This window comes from Macrobrachium rosenbergii, chromosome 19, assembly GCF_040412425.1.
Source record: "Macrobrachium rosenbergii isolate ZJJX-2024 chromosome 19, ASM4041242v1, whole genome shotgun sequence".
In the NCBI taxonomy this organism is placed as follows: domain Eukaryota; kingdom Metazoa; phylum Arthropoda; class Malacostraca; order Decapoda; family Palaemonidae; genus Macrobrachium; species Macrobrachium rosenbergii.
Genome location: NC_089759.1, coordinates 32,101,657 through 32,124,156, shown reverse-complemented (window position 1 = coordinate 32,124,156; position 22,500 = coordinate 32,101,657).

Sequence of the window (22,500 nt, the reverse complement as noted above, 5' to 3'; positions counted from 1 at the left end):
CAGTTGGGCCTAATCCTTTGTAAAACCTCTCAAAAATTTACCTTTGTTTGGTAGGTCCACTAATTCTTCAACTGCGTTGGATTCCAGGTGCATCTGTTCCTTATAATCCCCATCCTCAGGGATGTCTGTACATCATCTGTCAATCATACGAACTTTATTGTAACTTTACTTTTATATGTTTCATCAGTCTGCTAGTAAAGGACCATGTGTTGAAAGGCCTAGCAACCACTCTGTTGTTTCATTTTTCCTTCATGACATTTGCCTTTATATATATACTGAAAAATACGACCCTGCTACTCATACATGAATGAACCTTCCTTTTAGTAATGGTTCGTGACCACGGATTACAAAGATATGCAAATATGACTCACTATCTCATTCATCGCCTTTGTCCTTCCGTCTCTCTGTCCCTGTTTCATTATTTCCCCCTCTCACACACAAACACATACACTCACACTTACTGTCAAGGAATATTTCTTGTTCCAGTTTTATTGCATAGGAAAGCAATACCCTTGAATTATAAAGTTAATGAATAGGCGAACAGAATTCCTAAATTGTCTTAGCATTCCATAGAAGTTCCTAATAACGAATTACAATGGTGAATTGGAGTAATGTAAGTAGCAATAACAGCAGCGAAACCCGCTGTAAAAATAAACGATATTGGATCTACAAGACAAATGTGTAAGAGAGAGAGAGAGAGAGAGAGAGAGAGAGAGAGAGAGAGAGAGAGAGAGAGAGAGAGAGAGAGAGAGAGAGAGAGACTAGGAATACCCCCAAAAAATGCGAGGCCCTTAATCTGTCTACTAAATTTACGGGTTTTCTAATTACAAGAAATTTAACTTGAAGATCTTCCATTTATTTGTTTATTGTGCCATTGTGGTAGCTCACTGTAATCAAGCTTAGAAAAGAGATTAATATTTGCATGTTCTGAGGAGTTACGGGATTAAGAAAATATACTAAAATCTTGTTATATATAAGATAATGTCTACCTTTATGATACTTTAAATATGGCTACGTCTAGTTTAAGTTGACTTACCAACGACTCTTGTGTACAAGTGTTCTCGTCATATCTGGAAAACTTTATAAATGATTCATCTTGATATACAGTTGAATAAAAATTTTCTCGTCAAATAAATGACCATGTTCTAACATTAAACTATGAATTCTTTCGAGTACATTGCAGCTCAGTTTATCTTAATGTTAATAACATGTATACAGGCTCACTATGTAGACATTCATCTGTATGTCTCTAGCAGTGAGTATGTCATCGTTGTACAAGAGCATTTCATTAGCATGCCCTTTTCTGAACTGACCAAGATATATTAAGGTTTCATACTTCTCGGCCGTTCAGCTACGCACACAAGCAAAATCTTATAATACCTCTGCATGTGAATACAACTAAGTATCTGTAGTCCAATCACAGTTACCTTCAGCATAAGACCAGATATAAAATTAATAAGAAAAATAGCGACCTAATTAAAGAGTGATTAAAAAATTGTTTTGAATTAGAAACTACATAACTAATGCACTGATTCGAATGAGAATCCGATTCAACAGGGGAACTGCTTCATTTATGTGGAAGCTTTTGTTTCCCCATTCCAGTGGAAATGAGGTCAATGACCTCTACGCTTCTGTGAAATACTTCCAAGTCAAGACAATATTAGGTTCCTCCCCTCTCAGGAATGCGAGGGGAAAGGAAGGTATTTTACCACCACTCCTGGGAAGTTGAGATGGAATTACAAGAATTCCATTGTCTTTGTTCTTATCCTTTCTGTTATTTCTTGCCTGATTTTTCTTCAGATTTTCTTTCTTTATCTTACTTTTTATTCGAATATTTTTTTGCATGCATCTATTGAAAATATCATCTTTCCAAAAGCATGAAAATTATTAAAACCATTTGTTCTCCTAATAAAAAATCGTAACATAAACATAAAGAGGGCTACTGTGACATCTTAGTACGGTTTATGAAACGTTGGTAACAGAAAGAGTATATTGTAACATCGAAAGCTATCTGTCTATTGTGTTTTTTATACCAGAAAGGAACACAACATCCATTCAAAAGAGCATGAAATTGTTCTTTCAGTATACTGCATCAGAATACTGCAGTTGCAAAACTGTTGGAATAACGGTCATGAAATGAATTTTTAATGGATTCTTATTCATCGCAGCAAAATGAAATAATTAATATAAATTTCTTCGATAACGCTTTCTCAGGAAGATAAAAATGCAATCAAAATCTCATTTGACATTTTCTTAATGGTCATTTTAAATAAGTAAACTTCAAAAGACGAAAATATTATAGACAGTTTTTTATGCAATTAGCTGTGACTGTGTTCTCATTCAGAATTTGCTCGAACTTACAATAGAATTTAATTTTGCGAAAGGGGAATCCGATACTGATAGATAAGTCAACTTCAAAGCCTATAGACTATAATCTGCATCGAATTTGTATCAAACGGACATAAATAAATTGCATGTATTATCTTGTGCTAATATGTATATATATACATATATATATATATATATATATATATATATATATATATATATATATATATATGTATGTATGTATGTATGTATAAATTTAAGGACTACAGTTAGTATAGTTTGCTGCTTCTTAAGAGTTCTCATATAACTTGTTTTTTTCCGTATGGACCACAAAGCAGCCTTGTGTAATAATAATAATAATAATAATAATAATAATAATAATAATAATAATAATAATAATAATAATAATAATAAAATTACCACTTCGCTCCAGAACAACTATTGATTAGCCTTTTACTAACCTAGAGATTTCTTTTTATGATTCGCTATGATTTTCTTGGCAGGAGCTTGTTCATTCCATAAAAGTGATTGAGGCCATCTATATTCCCTCAATTACTGAAAGTAATTACTGAAAGTAATTAAGGGTGTGCATAGAACTCAGCGCCTCTCCTGCCTAAAACAATCAACTACTGAATGTTTAGTGAGCGAAATATGTTCCCATAATTTATAATGTTAAACGAGAAAAAGACGAAATTAAAATACCAGTAACTTAGAAAGATCTGAGACCATTTACCTTCATCTTTTTATATCCATTAGCATACTCAGGGAAGACCTTTTAGCAAATATATATATTATAAATAATTTCCTGCTTACGAAATGTTTACTCCCGATTATTGGATATAAATCGTCTAAAAACATGGTCTTCTAAAAAAAAAATCTCTAAATAACTTTATTAGTTCAAACCCATTAATCAGGCTATTTCGATGAGAAGATACTGACATGAGTTCTTGAGATATATTCATAGTAAACTGTTGCTTTATTTAGAAGATTGTTTTCATTGTTACATGTGTAGGTTTAGATGATCTGAAGTTATCTGTCTGAAAGTAAAAACATTCAATAATGGCTAAGAAAAAATCCTTACTCGAATGAATATGAATCATTCACAAAATCTACTCAGATTTTACGTTATATTTTATGTTCTAAGCATTATGTATAATTTCTTATTTCCCATTTTATATTTTCCTTTACAGAAGCGTCCTTGTAAGGCAATCTTGTAAAAAGTGTTTTATACTTCAGAGAACGACTCATTTCCCCCACAAACCACTGGTTTACTATGTCTTGAAAAGCAAGTTAGAGGCCAGGTGGATATATATAGATACACACACACACACATATATATGTATATGTATATGTGTGTGTGTGCATAACAAAAGCCACCAGGCATATAACTTTCTTTTCAAGACATAGTAAACCATCGTTCTATGGGGAAACGAATCGTCATATGAAGCATAAAATGCTTTTTGCAAGAAATATATATATATATATATATATATATATATATATATATATATATATATATATATATAATCAACACACAATCACGTGTGGAACAGAAATAAATTTCTGACTCACATCAGGATCGAACCCGGGTCTTTCAATTGAAAGGCAAGGGCACTGCCCACTAGGCCATACAAGTCACAAAAGAAGTTGGAACCTGAGTGTCACTGCACCCAAGGAATTACCTGGGCAAGCTAACTGCTTGCATATCAGCATGTTTTCCCCAACTTCCTGACTCAGCAATGACCCAATTGACAGCATTTCATTCGGATTATCCCCTCTGAGTGAATATGATAGAAATAATCACTACACAATCACGTGTGGAACAGAAATAAATTTCTGACTCACAGCAGGATCGAACCCAGGTTTTTCAATTGAAAGGCAATGGCGCTCTACCCACTATGCCATTCAAATCATAAAAGAATTTAGAACCTTGCCTTTCAACTGAAAGACCTGTGTTCGACCCTGATGTGAGTCAGAAATTTATTTCTGTTCCACACGTGATTGTGTGTTGATTATTTCTATCATATTCACTCAGAAGGGATAATTCGAATGAAATGCTGCCAATTGGGTCATTGCTGAGTCGGGAAGTTGGGGAAAACATGCTGGTAAGCAAGCAGTTAGCTTGCCCAGGTAATTCCTTGGGTGCAGTGGCACTCAGGTTCCAACTTCTTTTATGACTTGTATGGCATAGTGGGCAGCGCCCATGCCTTTCAACTGAAAGACCTGGGTTCGATCCTGATGTGAGTTAGAAATATATATATATATATATATATATATATATATATATATATATATATATATATATATATATATATATATATATATATATATATATATATATTATTCATAAATATATATAAATCACACATATTGAAATTGCAAATTGCACGAAAATAAAATCATATACCAGCCTGGTACTGTTCTTACAAGATAAGGATGTGTATGTGTGTATTCGTGGGCGCGAGTGTACTGGTATAAATTAAATTAAAAATAGTAATTCCATCGTAGTTGCTATTCGTTGTCTAAGTTTATTTCAAAACATTCCGGTAGAATCTTGGCAGTTATAACCATTTCGGTGAGACTCCCGGGAAATTTTGCAAACTGAAAGCTTCATAATTCAGAATTGCAATTTCAAACATTCATATGAAATTGCTCAGAAAAGTCTTCATTGTAATAAACAGAGCATTCCTGCTTCGAAACAAATTGTTGCTCTACAACTGTGAGAAATCAAGGTATGCTTCATTTCTGTGTACAAAACATGTAATTTCCGTCAGAAATTGCCAGTGGACCTACTCTCTTTTACAAACACTGAATAAAGTCTACTGAGTGTGTCTGTAGTGACAAAAAAGAGAGAAATCAATTTGTATTATGTTTTATATTAGGTGTCATTACTATAGAAGCTTTGGGTACCATTTGCGTGTAGAGGACGATTGAAAACAAGTTATTAAATGAATGAACCTTTCATTAATGACAATTTTTATGTGTCTTCCCATTTTTAGCCTACCAGACGGCACATATATTTCAAATTGCTCTCATTCGTTCCAACGTATTTATGCGAAAGGAAAACCAATGAAAGGACGTTTGGTGTATCCTGTACCTTCATGGTTGAACGGCTGAAGTCTTAGAAAGGCCATATGTTTCTACTAATCGAAGTTCCCATGGATCATTCCAAGAAAAGAGTATTAGGTCTCCACGTGCTGCATATATAACTAAATTGGTATGGGAAGGTGCAGGAAGTAGACAGGAGAGAGAGAGAGAGAGAGAGAGAGAGAGAGAGAGAGAGAGAGAGAGAGAGAGAGAGAGAGAGAGAGAGAAGGAGCAGGAGAGGGGTTGTATTACACACATGATGACACAGGATAAAATAACACATACTTTACTTGTTTTAATCGTTTTGAATGTAATAAAATTAAATAATATTGGGATCAGTAACCTCTAAAATTGCCATAATTAGTTTCTTTAAGTATTTGTTAAATACTAGTTTGTATCCTCTTAGGCCGAGAAATTATCATTGAATGTTTATTTTTACCATCGATTCGGCATTTACTAGTTAAAACATGGCAAGTGTTATTGAAATAGCTTGAAACTAAAAGCAAATAAACAACATAATTACATATGGTAATGGAATGAAGTATCTAAATCAATATAGTTCCAAACTTAATTGCTTTATTCTCAATGATTACCAAACAAACATTGGAGTTCCTTTACCTGAGGGTGACCAAGGGGGCAATATATTGAGTTTGATGTTTTATTTCCTTCATTCCATTGCAAGAGGTTTGCTTGCTTTTACCCACTATAATTCCACCAGCATTCAATGTTCTTGCCTATATTTTCGTTTTACGAATTTTATCAACAGGAATCTTACGCCTTTCGGTCACACGAATGGCATTTTAGCCTAATCCAAATAATTTATTTATATTATGGTTATGATAATAAGCAACTAATGTAGACTACCAATCATGTCATCTGTAATGACTGAAATCAACAAAGGTTATAGAACAGTGCCCTACGTAACACCAATCACGAGAGAGAGAGAGAGAGAGAGAGAGAGAGAGAGAGAGAGAGAGAGAGAGAGAGAGAGAGAGAGAGAGAAGTATAGTTCTTGAAATGGACCTTCACAATATCACGATTTATTTGTTGATTAGATGTAGCGTATGTTGCCGTACAGGGCTTACGAGAAATATTAATTTTTTGTTAATTTTGTATGAGTAACAACCTTAGATGCGTAAGTGAAGCTACGAAAGAGTTTTAAAGATCCTTATGTTTGTACACAAGCGAATTGAAACACCCTTCTTTCGAGTACGGACGTGTTAGCAACTGTACGAGTCTAAATATCCATTCATTCCCGTTTCATAAATAAACAATTTACCAAAGCAAGAATGGCTATTTAATCTATTTCCAGTTCCTAAGTAAAACTTACACTGGCCCTATAAGAAACAAAAGCTGGGTCATATATATCCTTAATATCGTTTCCACAATATCATCCCTTATAAAAAATAAGGGAAACTTTTAGTTAACGGCCAGTTGGAGCCACGCAATAAAGCGATTTATCATCCAGAAAAGTAAATCCTGGTAGTAGCCTCCTCTAGGGGATTATCCCCTAAAAAGGCAGAATTTTTTTCCCGTCACTTTTTGTGTTGTTGTTATCGTCGTATGTTATAACTTTTATAACCACTGTCGCATTTTAGTTGTTTTTTTACAGGTAAAATTCAATTCCGGAAGGTTTTATGTGTAGTTTATCCTTTGGAATAGGTCAATACCTCATAACATGAAAGCCATAAATATTTACTTCATAAAATGTTTTTGTAAAGAGACAAAATCTTCGCTATACTTTCTAAATGTAAAAATTGACAGTTTAAACAAAAAATTTGTCTCCCCGATAAAGAAGTTTGGAACAGAACGATAACAAATCAACGGCAATACCTAAAGTGCAAAATTGTATTGCATAAGTTCACTAACTCGATGTTTGTTTCCTGCATGTTTTATTTTGATGAAAACAAAACTAAATTTTAAAAATATTTCTTTTATACAATGTCATCAATATGATAGTGTGTTACGGTCAGCTTGGCTTTTGGTCGTTTACAGGTCTTTTAAAATTATTATCCTGATCAAAATTCATTAGAAACGCAAAAGTTTTTGTTCGTAAGTAAAATCACGCATATTTCTTAGCCTGGTAGTTCTTCGTTGGGCGAGCGGGTTCCGTTCTCAGCTACCACTCTGTTGGCCGCGAGTTCGAATCTCCGACCGGCCAATGAAGAATAAGAGGAATTTATTTATAGTGATAGAAATTCATTTATCGCTATAATGTGGTTCGGATTCCACAATAAGCTGTAGGTCTCGTCGCTAGGTAACCAACTGGTTCTTAGCCACGTAAAACAAATCTAATCCTTCGGGCCAGCCCTAGGAGAGCTGTTAATCAGTTCAGTGGTCTGGTTAAACTAAGATATACCTACTTAGCCTGGAGATATTCCCTTGATTGTATTTTACAGACAGGAAGTTGTCTCGAAGCAAGACCAAATTTGGAACCAAATCTTTTATTAGCATCAATTTATGTTGTGATTTGTCATGGGAAATTTACATCTCCCCCTCTCTCTCTCTACGTATCTATCTATCTATCTATCTCTCTCTAAATAGCTACTTCTCCATCTCTGTTTATCCTTATTTATCCTTATATATATATATATATATATATATATATATATATATATATATATATATATATATATATATATATATATATATATATATATATGTGTGTGTGTGTGTGTGTGTGTTATATATATGTTGATTAGCTTTTCCTTTATGCTTATTTTCTGTATTCTCTCATTATTATTCTTTCATTTCGCTTGGTGAGTCTGTGTCGTGGTTCCATTGACCTATATCTTTTGTGATCCTTTTTTTATGTTTATTTATATACCTAATTTTAACACTGCATTGCCATTTTTTGTGAATTTTAAATATGTTAATTTTTTAAAATTCTTTTAATACCGTGATTCTATCTGTAGAGCAAATTATTTTCTTTTTTAGCCATGAAAATGTGACATGTGTCATGAAACGTCGGCAATAAATTTGTAAGAACGGAGGTCTTCGTTTCCCTTGTTCCTTGAGGATGTGTATATTTTGGCCGTGGCTTCTCCTTCTGTGTACAGAATCCTATTCAACATTTTTCCGCTTATTTCCCAAACCTTACTTATCATAATAAGACTAAATACCATTTTCACAGAGAGAGAAGGCAAAAACATTGAAATTGTTACAATAAATCAGAAAAAACTAAAAACCAAAATCAAGAAATCAACGTTAATACGTTTGTAGTTCAGAATGAGAAAAAGAGAGCATTCTCAGACACCTAGGCTGGGAAACTGAACATAAAAGCGAACGGTGAGACGCTTAGGCTACGAAATTTGAGATAAAACTGAAACAATGATAGAATATAACAAAGGTACAGATGTGCCTTCAACATATCATGTATATAGTAGGTATGGGGCAGAAAAAAATATGATACAAATAAATTTGTTATTTAGGTACTAGAGTGGAATAGTACCTATGGAACTATTTCATGAACGACTAAATTAATTTTAAACAATGATTGTAAAACAAACAAAGAATAGATGTTAGGGAACTGAACAACAATACTGAAGTCTCTGTAGTGAATTTTATACTTACATTTAGGACAATGGGTCCTCTCCTCAGGGTAATTTATTTCCAAATAAATAATGATTATATCCTTGAAACAACAAGCAATGGTGTCAATGAGGCTCTTGATTGGTGTAATTTTGTGGTCGCTGTATTCCTAGACGCGGATTATAGTATTTACATTTTTAATTAGCAATCAGATCATAAATTTATTCACTGCCAACATGTAATGTTGGGAATGCTGTTAACACCCCAGTATCCTGCAATTTTCTGTTATAATTAATATGATATGTTTTCCGGTAACGTTACTACCCCACCATGGTAAGCTAGACTTTAGTACGGTACTCTAATAAAAGATAAACTCCCCGGTTCAGCGATTAAGGTCAGGCCTTTTTGGAATTGAATGTAGAGTTTAGGCCTAAGGCCAAGCGCTGGGACCTATGAGGTCATTGAGCGCTGGAAGGGAAATTGAGAGTAAAAGGTTACACAGGTGTAACAGGAGGAAAACATCGCAGTTGCACTATGAAATAATTGTTAGGAGAGGGTGGCTAACAAGATGGAAGAAAGAGAATACGAACGGAGGTACAGTAAAAGGAATGAAAGGAGTTGCAGCTAGGGGTCGAACGGACGCTGCAAAGAACCTTTAGTAACGCCCAAAGTCCACCCCTGGAGGTGCACTGACAGCACTGCCCCCTACGGGATCAAGCAGTGCCGACTAACCGGCATAAGGAAGTCATATTTGAAAGAGGAGTTCTTCACTTTAAGTGTTCTATTCTATCAGAAAAAGAAAATAAATATAACAATTAAAACATTACTTTGCATAAAGATCACTATTATTTTAGCTTTATCGGATTTGTCGCGAGTGTCAATATAAAGATTTGGTGACGCAAGTCGACTGATACCTCCAAAAGGATTTACTGTATCACCAAATAGCAAAAGATCCAATAAATTCTGCTTTATAGCTTTTGTCTTGCTGAAGAGGCCGCTACCTTGAGCCTTCGTGACAACTTTGATCTCCATGTATCATATTCGACCATCGATCTGTCTATAAATATCATGACCCATTCCTATGCTCATGATGTGCGTACAAACATATGGACAACGGGCAGACGAATAGAATGAGGGATCTGTATCAAGAGATATGAACATGATGTGTTGTTAAGTGTCGTGTTTCATCTTGTTTTGAGTTAAAGAAATTAATTTTTTCTGTAACAGGCTCACGAGGTTAATTATAACGGCATGGTCAAAATAATCCTGTTCAAATGTCCTCTTGGGAGGAGAAGTGATATATATGACCTTCGTTTTCCGTGCTCTGATGGGCAAGCTCCACCGTTAAAGAAATCAGCCTCCAACTAGAATTAGGATACGGAAGAAATGAAATGTAATTTCTAAATTTTTCCCAGAAAATACTGGGAACTTTAAACACGATCTTTTTCTAAATTTGTAATTGAAGCGGCAAGCGTAGGCCCTTCGGAAGACGTATCTTTCTAAATTATTGGTTATGATACACAAGCTTCATACACAAATCCCATTATATGAGTCATTCACCATAAAACAATGTTACTCCCGGCAAGCTATATTAGATGCTAAAAGGGGAGCTCTCAGATTTTTGTTGGCCTATTTACCCCACAAACTTGAAATGAAAATAATTCGTCACCAGCCCTCTGTATGCTAAAGCTGTCATCCACTTGTTGCATCAATTATGTCACTAAACAACAGAGCTCCAGATAGGCGTTGTAATGGTATGGAAACAATTCATCACCTACATTAATCAATGATGAGCCAGGTGGGTAACCAACTCGAATCGTAAATGTTATTTGTTATAAGGGTGAATACAATTAGGTATAACTGATTTGCGATGGTTCGTAGAAATAAATTAGTATAGAGAAAAGAACGAAACCGTTTTCTTGAGGGAGTTAAGATTAAACTTCGATGCAACTCGATCAAAAAGCGTTTTTCTGTTCACTAGATGAATGAAACCGGTCTGAATCAAGGAGACCTTTGGTATGAACTTATTTTACTGTGTCTAAATCTGCTGTATGTATGTATGTATGTATGTATAAATATGTATGTGTGTGCGTGTGTGTAAGTGCCGGAGTATATGTGTGTGTGCGCCTGTACCCGGATTGGGAATGGCAGACGCCACCGGTATACAAGTTCTTTGAATATCCTTGAAAATAAGTTAGGGGCTACTAAGTATGGAAAGAGCTAACACTTACTATCGCCATCACCTCTGAGGAGGGTAAGTGTCTATTAATTAAGAAAAAATGCTTTTTGAGACAAAGAATAAATATGTGCATATATATATATATATATATATATATATATATATATATTCTTTAACAGTAGTGAACAGTATAAAAAGGCTAAATATCATAAAAACAGCGGCAGTAAGTCACGCGACCGAGTATTCCTATAAACGCACCTTTAGCAGTTTCCGATATCGGAGGAGGATACACTTGCAATCAAGGGGAAGATTGACGCTGAGGAAAAGGCAGAGTGCTCGTGTTCATTCATAACCTTCCAACAGTTTTTCTCAAATAAAGGTGATTATGTGAGACTCTGAGCGGTCTTCTCTCCAAGGTAAGTCTATCTATACCTCTGTCTCGTAGCGTCTGTGCGGTTCCATCTACTCTTGGAGGTCGGAACTCTGTTCCCATTTACTTCTAGATAAGAGAGCTGGGGTTTCCGTTCCAATATTTGTTTGAATCTACCTGTTATATTTCCTGCGGTTAACTGACATTCAAATTTTAATGTTATAATGCTTTTACATGTACACACAAGATATATATATATATATATATATATATATATATATATATATATATATATATATATATATATATATATATATATATATATATATATATATATATATGTGTATATGTGTATATATATATAATATATATATATATATATATATATATATATATATATATATATATATATATATATATATATATGCGTGTGATTTGTCGAACTGGAATTTACCTGAGCCTACTCTAAAATGGGAATATCTGCAAAAATACAAAACTGAGAAAAATGGTAGATCCTGCAGTTTGCCTTACTACTGATTTTGCAGATACTGCAAATGGGACTCCCTAAATAAAGCATTGAAGAATCATTCTGAAACTGCAGTAACTTGTGTATTAGTGTTTCATGAGCCCAACAGGTGGCATATTTCAATTTCGAAAATTTTGCAGATATTGCAGTTTTCCATTTTAGGGCAGTATGGGCTCTCTGAATATCTTTGAGTAACAGTAGAGGGACTATTAATTCGAGAACCACAGAACTAACAGTTTCTAAAGGCAGCACTTCTAACGGGAGTAGGCTAAGCGTCTATTAAGAAAAACAAATGCATTCCGAAATTTAAAAAATAGTTATTTAACATTACTAAAAAAAAAAAATAATAAGCTAAATATAAAAAACACAGGCAGTAAATCACGCAACCAAGCATTCCTATGAACGCGCCTTTAGCAGTTTCCGATATCGGAGGAGGATACACTTGCAATCAAGAGAAGGATTTTCGCTGAGGAAAAAAAAAGGAAATGCTCGAATTCTTTCTTAACATTTCCACCATTTTCTTAAAGTAAGGCGATCATGCGAGATTTTTAGTGTTCTCTCCGCGATAAGTCGATAGCTCTGTGGCAATCAACAGGCAAATCCTCGTGTTGTGCGTCCGGTTATATCTGCTTTTGAAGGTTGGGACTTTTTCAATGGCTTAAATCACCACAAGCCCCAAGGCCATTCCCCCCCGCAACCCCCACAACAATGAAACTCCATAAGCTTCCATCGTTTAAAGAAAAGTCTACGATTTTTGTTTCCGGGTTCTTCCTTTCTGGTTTCATTCTGGTCTGGGCGAGGGCACTGGGAAACCGTTTTCCCTGTACCTGTTTATATCTGCCTGATATATTTCCGGTGTTTAATGGAAATTCAGATTTTTATGTTAGGATGTTTTAACGTTCAAGCAGGAAAGTTGATTTGTGGGTATAACTCAGTATAATTACGATCTCATATCGTTTCTTCATTATAACATTTTGTTAAATAACTGCTTATTATCAATGACTGACATAGTTGGTGGATCGACTTAGTATTCGCCTTTTTAATCAAAAACCATTAACTATGTAAACCAAGGCTGTAAAGTTCTGTTGCTATGCAGTGCGGATCACACCGCTAAAGTTTCTAAAGTGGACGTGGACACGCTCTTCTTATCTCTTAATTGCTGTTCCTGAAGCGGACGCGTCAGATGAAATAAAGTTTAAATGAAAAAGTGCATTTGATTTCCAAGGATTCGTATGGGAAAGTTTTAAGACCAGGGATCTTCTTATCAGTGATGTTCCGTCTTTCGTCAGTGGCCATAACGTTTTATCTGAAGGAGTCCAGAAAGCAAAATCTCCTCTCTGGGAACATGAAGGTAATTTTTGCTTGGAGTCATCACTTTTCTTCTTTGATTTGGACTCTGTACAGAAGGAAAGTTGTTCCAGCTACCGTTGATACTTTCTTCTTTTATGTTCTGGTATAGGCCTATATTTCATTGATGATTTATCGAAATAAAGTTATTCCTTTTCCTAAGTCTATTCTCATATCACAATACTATTAAGTTTGTTTAAAAGTGGCTTGTATCACTTCTCATCACCATTAATAGCATTATAAGTTTTAATGTCGTCATTTGTATTGGGCGGAAAACACTTAAAAGTAATATCTTCGTAATTATTCTATAGTAATGTGGAAATTTCAGCGGTATAAATAAAAATTATATATATTTGTTCTGGTGGCCACTGGAGATGCTTTTCACGTTACGATGAGCGGATGAAAAAAAATGATAAAACACAACCAAAACAATTTACTCCATAGAACACACAACGAGCATATCGTTATCACGAATCATCAGATATAAAGTGGGGAAGTTTATTGCTCTATAGTAGCATTATGTATTGTTTTCTGCATTATATAATATTGTGATGAAAAAGCTAGCCTCTAAATATTTTTATAGGACCCCATAGTTTAATAGTGCCTTTGATGATGTGAGGCTAGACACGATCGCCAATAGGAATGAGTGCTCCCTTCGCCGTCACATCTCTGTAATATTCAGTTGTCAAGTGATATTAGATTCTTACTTCCATCTTCCAATAGAACGTGCTAACCTCTTTTCAAAGGATAGGAAGTTTATTCTCATACCAGCATAAACTGACCGACTCTAGCAAGTCTCAGGGGGCCCACACTGCTTGGGTGAAATCAGCCTTCAGTAATGCCGGTGTTTATAGTATTAGTATCTTATCTTAGTTTAACCAGACCACTGAGCTGATTAACAGCTCTCCTAAGGCTGGCCCGAAGGATTAGACTTATTTTACGTGGCTAAGAACCAATTGGTTACCTAGCAACGGGACCTACAGCTTATTGTGGAATCCGAACCACATTATAGCGAGAAATGAATTTCTATCACCAGAAATAAATTCCTCTAATTCTTCATTGGCCGGCCGGAGAATCGAACTCGGGCCTAGCAGAATGCTAGCCGAGAACTCTACCGACTCGTCCAACGAGGAACTAGTGCCGGTGTTTAACAGTTCACAAATTCTGTAGTGTCAGCTAACTGGAAGGCATTATCAGACATATTACACGTGTTCAACTTCAACACGACCAGGTAACTTGTATACTCTATATCTTTTTTTTATTTCTACTCCTTTGAATTACCTGTTCCCTACTTCCTTCCTTGCACGGTCTTCTGCCATCCATCCTACAAATAACGTATGATTCCGCAATTCTTTTTTCCATGACCTATGATTGTGAAAATTGAAGACTGCATGTTTAGGTTAGCATAAAAAAATCCACTAGTAAGACCCAACGACTTAAGCACCTCCATGGATGAACTCGTTTTTAAAAGCTGCAGCTACCTGGGAAATTCTAATGGGAAATTCTACGTAATTTTAATTTCAATAAAATGTGAGAAAATTTCAAAACTTTTATTCGCATTCAAAACAGGCAAGACCACGTAACCAATACATTTAACTTTTATTTTTGTAATTATCTCTTAAACTACTGGTTCTGTATTTCATCTCTGAGAACTCTACTCAAACAAACATTTTAAAAGGAACTAAATGTGGTTTACATATTTCATAAATTTTATCCGCGGCTTGCGGTCTATGACTCTATGGTCGGGAATAACGAACACTCACTGAATTATTTTATTTGTAAATTATTTCATATCTCTCCAATATCGGAAAGTGGCAGGAGTTGCAGTTTGCTTGATCCCTCGAGGATGGAACTGACTGCAGTGACGCCAAGAAAATATTAAATTTTAGATCTCGACTGAGAACTCGCCATTTTCTCCACCGAGGGAGAGCGTTATCAATACTTTGTGTATAACTGTTTTTTTTATGATTCCCCTGAGACCGGATTCCGCTCCGTAGGTTATTGGTTTGTTATTTTCTAATTGCAAGCTGCAAGAGAAAATGTCTCTTTTTTTTCATGCCTGCTTTAACGGATACAATTATGTTACATAAGAATGGGTATTACATCTGACAAACAGAAACTATTAGATTGACGAATATTAATGTTTCTGATTACCATTTTCTATGTATGTATGTATACACACACACACACACACACACACACACACATATATATATATATATATATATATATATATATATATATATATATATATATATATATATATATATATATATATATATATATATATACTGTATATATGTGTGTGTTTGTCATCGTTCCTTTTGAACTTTTTCGAGCATAAAATACCTTTTATCCCTCAGAACCATACTCATACCTCAATGAAGAGGCGTTCAACTAAGAAATTAATGTTTTTGTTTTTTTTATCATATTATCAGTTGTTTTCTCTAGATGCTTTCATCTTAAATTAATGTCATGTTTCTATCATACTGATGATTAAACTTTTTGTATATTAAAATGGATTAAACTTTTTGTATATTAAAATGCAAGACAATATACAGGGTGTCCAAAAACTACAAAGATACTATAAGGGATCTCATTCTTTTTCTTCTTTCCCTCATTCTGTCAGTATTTCAAAACATTTTGACCACCTTATAGTAATATTTGTGTAGGTGATATATATATTTTTTTAGGTGTAAAAACATCTTCATTGTTGTTGTAAGGACTTACTAAAACAAAACTAAACATTTTGCCTTTTACGTTTCAGGATCATTTCCATATCTTTTCATCTCTGAATAACGATGCCGGATAAGCATCCTGCAATATGGATACATCATCATATTTGGGGAATCTCCGGAGATCTAAATCCCATAAACTCAAATATGCATGAAATGTGGATACGAATCTTGACTAAGGCGAGCCGAATTTTCCTCATAAAGTTTCCTCTTGAAAGATATCGCCAGCTTTATGATAGGATAAATAACAGCATGGGCACGAACGTAGGCGGAATAGCCAGTTGTAGCTACTCTCTCTCTCTCTCTCTCTCTCTCTCTCTCTCTCACACACACACACACAAAATCACACATAAAAAAAAAAAAACGCAATTTCAAAAACGCACTCTACTACATAAACACTCACAAGAAGGTCTCACTTCGAAGCAAGAAAATGATGTAGCAATATAAAAGCATTGTTCAGATAAAGCCTTAAGTAATAGCTTAATTAAGCATAGGTCTTATTCTCATATCGATTATGTTATCTGTCATTTAAATCATTTCTACGTAACAAAGAACTAAAATGCCAACGCACTATTTGAATATGTCTTACATAGCGTTCCGAAAAGTAGTTATTTCTTTTTCAAGACATCGGATTTAGGAGAATTCAACTATTTCCCCAACGATTTCATTATAATACGGACCATTAATATTCATATACAGAAGTTGCAGTAACCCCTTCCATATACAGTATAGTCATATTATCAGAGCAAATCATACTTTGAAATATTTTCCAGTGTTCTGCTATACTGGTACTTTAAAAGTCGCGCAACATTGTTTGACCTTTTTTAATTAATAATGCTGCAAGTATATACATGCATATTTCCATATGCTGGATTACATTTATATTTTCATTGTTTATACACAAGGGTATTATATTCGATTAACGATTGCATAATAAGTTAATAGGCTTTTAGGATTGAACAATATGCATATTTGCTCATTTGTACTGATCATCATCATCAAAAGGGATCTCTGTGAAATTCCGCCACTCACGTCTTTCCTGTACTTATCTTTCAGCAAATTTCAGTTCACTTCCCGCTTCCTGTCTCACAGTCCTCACCCTTGCAGCCTCTCTTCCAACCCTTCTGGTGCCCCAGAGTTCTCAACTGACACCTATATGAAAGAATGTCTAAGCCATCGCCATTTCCCCTTCTTCATTATCTCATCTACGTATGGAAATAATTCAGCAATTACTCATGTGTCACATTCATGACCTCACACAAGAGTTCTGCCAAGCGTTGTCTACCTTTGCCGTCTGATATCATTATTGGCCTTTCCCAGTCTTTGACAAGAATTTTCCTTCTTTTTACATTAATAATTAATACTGTAAAATGCCATAATATTAATTCCATTTCCTGAGTGTTGGTCTGGATGAACATCATCTGTCATTTTTTCTCTCTCTCTCTTATCTCTTCTGCACGTCCTTTAACTTTGCTATTAAGATTTAGCACATTTCACTTTGCGCTCTTCATTTCCTCATTGAATTTTTTTTCAACAAGTAACTCTTGCTTTTATCTATTCTTTATTGTATGCCAATTTTCATCCGATATCTAAGATTTCCGTCTCGTTACTCCGTATCTCAGTACGTTTTCTGAAGGACTGATATACATTCCTGAAGTTTGACCAGTCTTCACTGACTTGTGGCAACGCAATTATTTTTAATAATAATAATAATAATAATAATAATAATAATAATAATAATAATAATAATAATAATAATAATAATAATATCTATTATGACTATAATTTCAAATTCTTCTACACAGCCGAATAATCCTATATAAGAATTTTAATTAACTAACAATCCAGTTACTTCCATAATTGCTTAAAGACGCCACAAAAATCCGTTTAATAGCTTGAAAATGACATGATTTGTCCATTCTACTGATGACCAGGAGAATCGAAATTGAAATTATATTAATTTCCGCATTGCTTTAAAATCATTGTTTGCATTGTCGAAAGTAAATAAAACACTTAATTCAAACATATACACAGAAATTAGAGAGGTTATGTCTCCAGTCAACACACAATACAAACAAATTTTAGGATGATTTTGTCTTCTTGACTTTCCATGTAATTGGTCGATTTCCTTGAACCGCTAACTAACCGAATTAAACAAAAAGTCTTGCTAACATTAAACGCTCATTTCAACAGGACGTACCTTAATTTTTATGGCACTATCAGAGATTGCCATTAGTTGACAGAGAATCAAAGATGCGCATACATAATATCATTGTCCTTTCTAGGGTTAATAAGTTTTTACATTAGTGAAAAAATATTTCTCATTTACATCCCGTATTCGATGATATACCATTTAAAAAATAGTAAATTATATCATCGAAATATTTAAAAATTGATATTTAAAAATAGTAATCTTTCTGATTTGGAATCTAATGACTATGGAAACTCGATGCCATTTAAATAATCAATAAGAATAAGAATGACTAATTTCGTCAAAATTCATAATTTTCTTCTACCTTGGTATACTGTACTGCAAATAGTGTTCTAATTACTCAAGACCAGAGACTAAAATAACAACAATTTAATTGGAAACGTAGATCATTTTTAATTTATGGCCGATCATGCAGTGATGATGATCGAGCTTATCCACCAATTTTTTCACTATTTTAGAGTAAAAAATGCAAACACTGTTTTAAGAAAGTTCAAAATAATTCGCTAAATGGTTTGCGTTTAGTATAATGAACTGGCTGTCTTGGTACAAGAGCCTCAGCCTAAGAAATTTCCTTGAAACGCACGCAATAAAAGCAGAGTTGTTTACCCTGTAGGTGATAAATCCATTTATTTCTTGCTCTCTTTTGTACAGGTTCCTTTTCTTGGATTCCGTTTATCAGAGTTATTCCTTTGCATAAATAGAATTCGATCATGCAAGACAAAGTTATAGTAATATAAATAAAATGATATAGGTATGGGGCCTAATACTATGAGAACCCTGACCTAAAATAGATTTCAGTTCAGTTTCCTGTTTTTAGAATTTCATATAAACTGTGATACGAAACGTTCGTCATCATCATGCTGCCCACACAGTTAAAGCAATATGTTCATAAATTTTATATTGCAAGCCGGATTCGTTCCCATTCAAGCGAAATAAGTGCTGTTTTCAGAGAGAGAGAGAGAGAGAGAGAGAGAGAGAGAGAGAGAGAGAGAGAGAGAGAGAGAGAGAGAGACAGAAATCCCTTGTCTTTGTTTGTTTTCTGTCTACAAAATTTCAACAACAGATTTGCATGCAAATGAAGGCGTAGTAACAGTCATTACATTTAGATTTTGGCAGAACCCACAAACTGTGTAAATTGTTTTCCCGATGCAAAAGTAAATTCCGTGAGTGTTCTTTCCATTCAGTTCGTGTAACAAAGGTTTAAAAACAAAGAGAGGACACAGATAAGTGTAAACGCATTTACTTATTGTCGACATTTGATACTGAAAAGTCATCAGGTAAAACAGTGAATGCTGGGTACTTTCTCATCAATTACTGTACCTATTTGGTAGTTTCACCAAGGGAGTGATCTTTTAGTATTCCTCGCCAAAATACTATTGTTATTTTCAGAAATATGCTTGAGCTTTATATGTTAATGGCATACTTCTTTCCATTTTTAAAACTATTCCATATGTAACTGAAAATGAAAACTAAATTCAATTTAGTTTTTAGTTTCCCCCCAACCGTCGTATATTATTTTTAGCTTGATAAAAGATATAGCTTCTTCCTGTGGTACTTCGCATCACTATCCCTGTTATTATTAGCCAATCATTTGAAAAAAATTAATTTATATGTTTTCTTTTCTTTTTAATACTATATTTCTAAAACCTTTGATAACGTAACTTATATAATTTATATATTTGATATGGGCAAACAAAAGAATATCACTTACTCCTGCTTTAGTTCTATAGTAGTCAAAATTCAAATCACTACCCCTCCACTACTTATTAACCTGTTAATTTAGTTTTATACGCAGTAAGCCTAAACCAAACTGATTGCTTTTCTAACCTTGTTTCATCATCTTTTCTATTTTGAGAAATAAAATAATACTATGAATTTCAAAAGTTTATATTTCACCATACTCACTTCAAATGGGTGAGGTTTGCCATAATATATTCATTACCATAAAAGTCAGTATCTGAAGGAGTAAAATGAAAAAAAGATTTTAAGAAATCAACGTTTTAGAATGGGTTTGTGCGCTAAAATAGCTTTATATACTGCCCTGTATTTGTGATATAAATATTATAGCCCTATCTCAATTAATCAACATTTTTCATTCCAAAATCGGCCGGCCCCATCAAGCTTAGCATTTCTGTCCCCGAAGATTCTTTGCAAGCGAGGTTTGCAGATGCACTTACCATACATAGTCCCTTTGGGGGTAAGTTATTGCAAGTTGAGTGAATTCGATAATAAGAAGGATCTGTGGCTTACTTCTTTCGTAAAAATAATCAGGTGTGAATTAGCGACAATCTTTAAACACACACACACACATATATATACAATATATATATATATATATATATATATATATATATATATATATATATATATATATGTGTATGTGTGTGTGTGTGTGTGTGTGTGTGTGTATACAGCCCTCAATGCTAACATTATGACATGTGTTCCAGATCCAAAATAACAACTACTTTGAGAAGGTAAAGACCATCTTATTACAAGACGAGAGAGGGGAGGGGAAATGTTTGCATCTTCTTTGTCTAACAACGCATCAGGGTCCTTTTCTCTGTATGAGTTTATGAAGTCTCATTTCAAGCGATTTATATCGTACTTCCTCTTAATACAAAAATACGAAGGAAATAAACACCACCGGTTGACAGGTATCACAAATGGCTGGCCTCATCACCAGAAAATAGTGATAAATATGAGGCCCGTATTTTGATTCGGAATATGTATTTTGGCACAAGTGAGTTGCATCATAACTACTGCCTTACAACTTTGAGACTATTGCAGATTAAGCTAAACCTATGGGAGTAGTTTCTTGTGGAATCGTTCAGAGATTTGCACATTCTTCTGCTTACGTTAACCGAAGACACAGTTAGTTTAAGAGTGCGTTCCAGAAAATTTCTCTTTTTATTTCGCTTGATAAAAAGAGAGGGAAATATCTGAGGGGTTTTTATATTGCTTAGTTATGAACCAGGCATTGATGCACAAATAAAATGTAAACGCAGACATGTAGTAAACTGATAAATTTTGGGGAAACGGCGGATTAATTTGCATCGTCAATTGAACTAGAATGACCAAAACTAAGGAAGTGAAAACAGTATTTTAACCTTAATTTTAAACTCATGATTTAAAAAAATAAATTTTTACATAAGTTTTGGTTAATATCGTAAAGTCAGTATGCTCATTCTTTCCATAACTAAGATTTGCAAGGGAAATTGGAGCGTAATATATAAGGAATATTTAAGGAAATTTTGAACTTTCTCTGTACTTTAAAATATAATCAAAACGACTGTTTACCCTCTAATTATAACTAATTAGTATGATTTATTACCAAGTCGCGCTCCTATTGCCTAATTAGAATACACTTACATTACTGATTTCAGCTGAGTCAACAGAGATGTATTTGCCCAACTCCAGTCACTGGCTTAATATTTGTTCAAGGTCAGTTATCTAAACGGGCTAAGTCGATAACCATAGTTGAGATGGATCTTCAACTATTTTAAAATTCGACATTTCATATTGACGAGAATCGACGAACAATCACGTTCCAGTTAATAATGGGAGAAGAAGACTCTCAAGTGAACTTTGTTTCTATTTTCTTCTTGTTATTTACACATTTTTACATATGAACTATTGATACAATTCTCCTGGTATCCTTGTGATATGATTTTCTGACCGGCTCCCTCATGTCTGTAAACCATACCCCTTGATCTCGTCCACGGTCTGTTGTATGTTTCCCCGGGATCGTTGCTGAGTTTTGATACTCTTTCTATATGGGGATTTTTATTAATTCTCCTCTCTAGGTACTTGATTAAACCATGCTACGAGGTTTGATACCTTGGCCAGATCTAATAGGCCTGGTTCATTTATAACTAACTTTTTTAAGTCATCTATTTATAATAACTAACTTTTTTTAAGTTATCTAGGCCGAAAATTTTTTAATTTCCTGCTATCGTGGGTAGTAAGTCTATAAGTGCCCTTAGCTAAGTAGAGGTATTCAGTGGACCGTGGACGAGATCAAGAGTTGAAAGATATACACAGGCAGGAGGCCACCAAACGGAAAATCATATAAGAAAGTCACTCTGAAGACGCTAGATGGAGTTATCATAAACTAAGAAAACTAGTGCATAAATAGTTTATATTTAAACATTTGTCTGTAACAAGAAAACAAATTAGAAACAAATT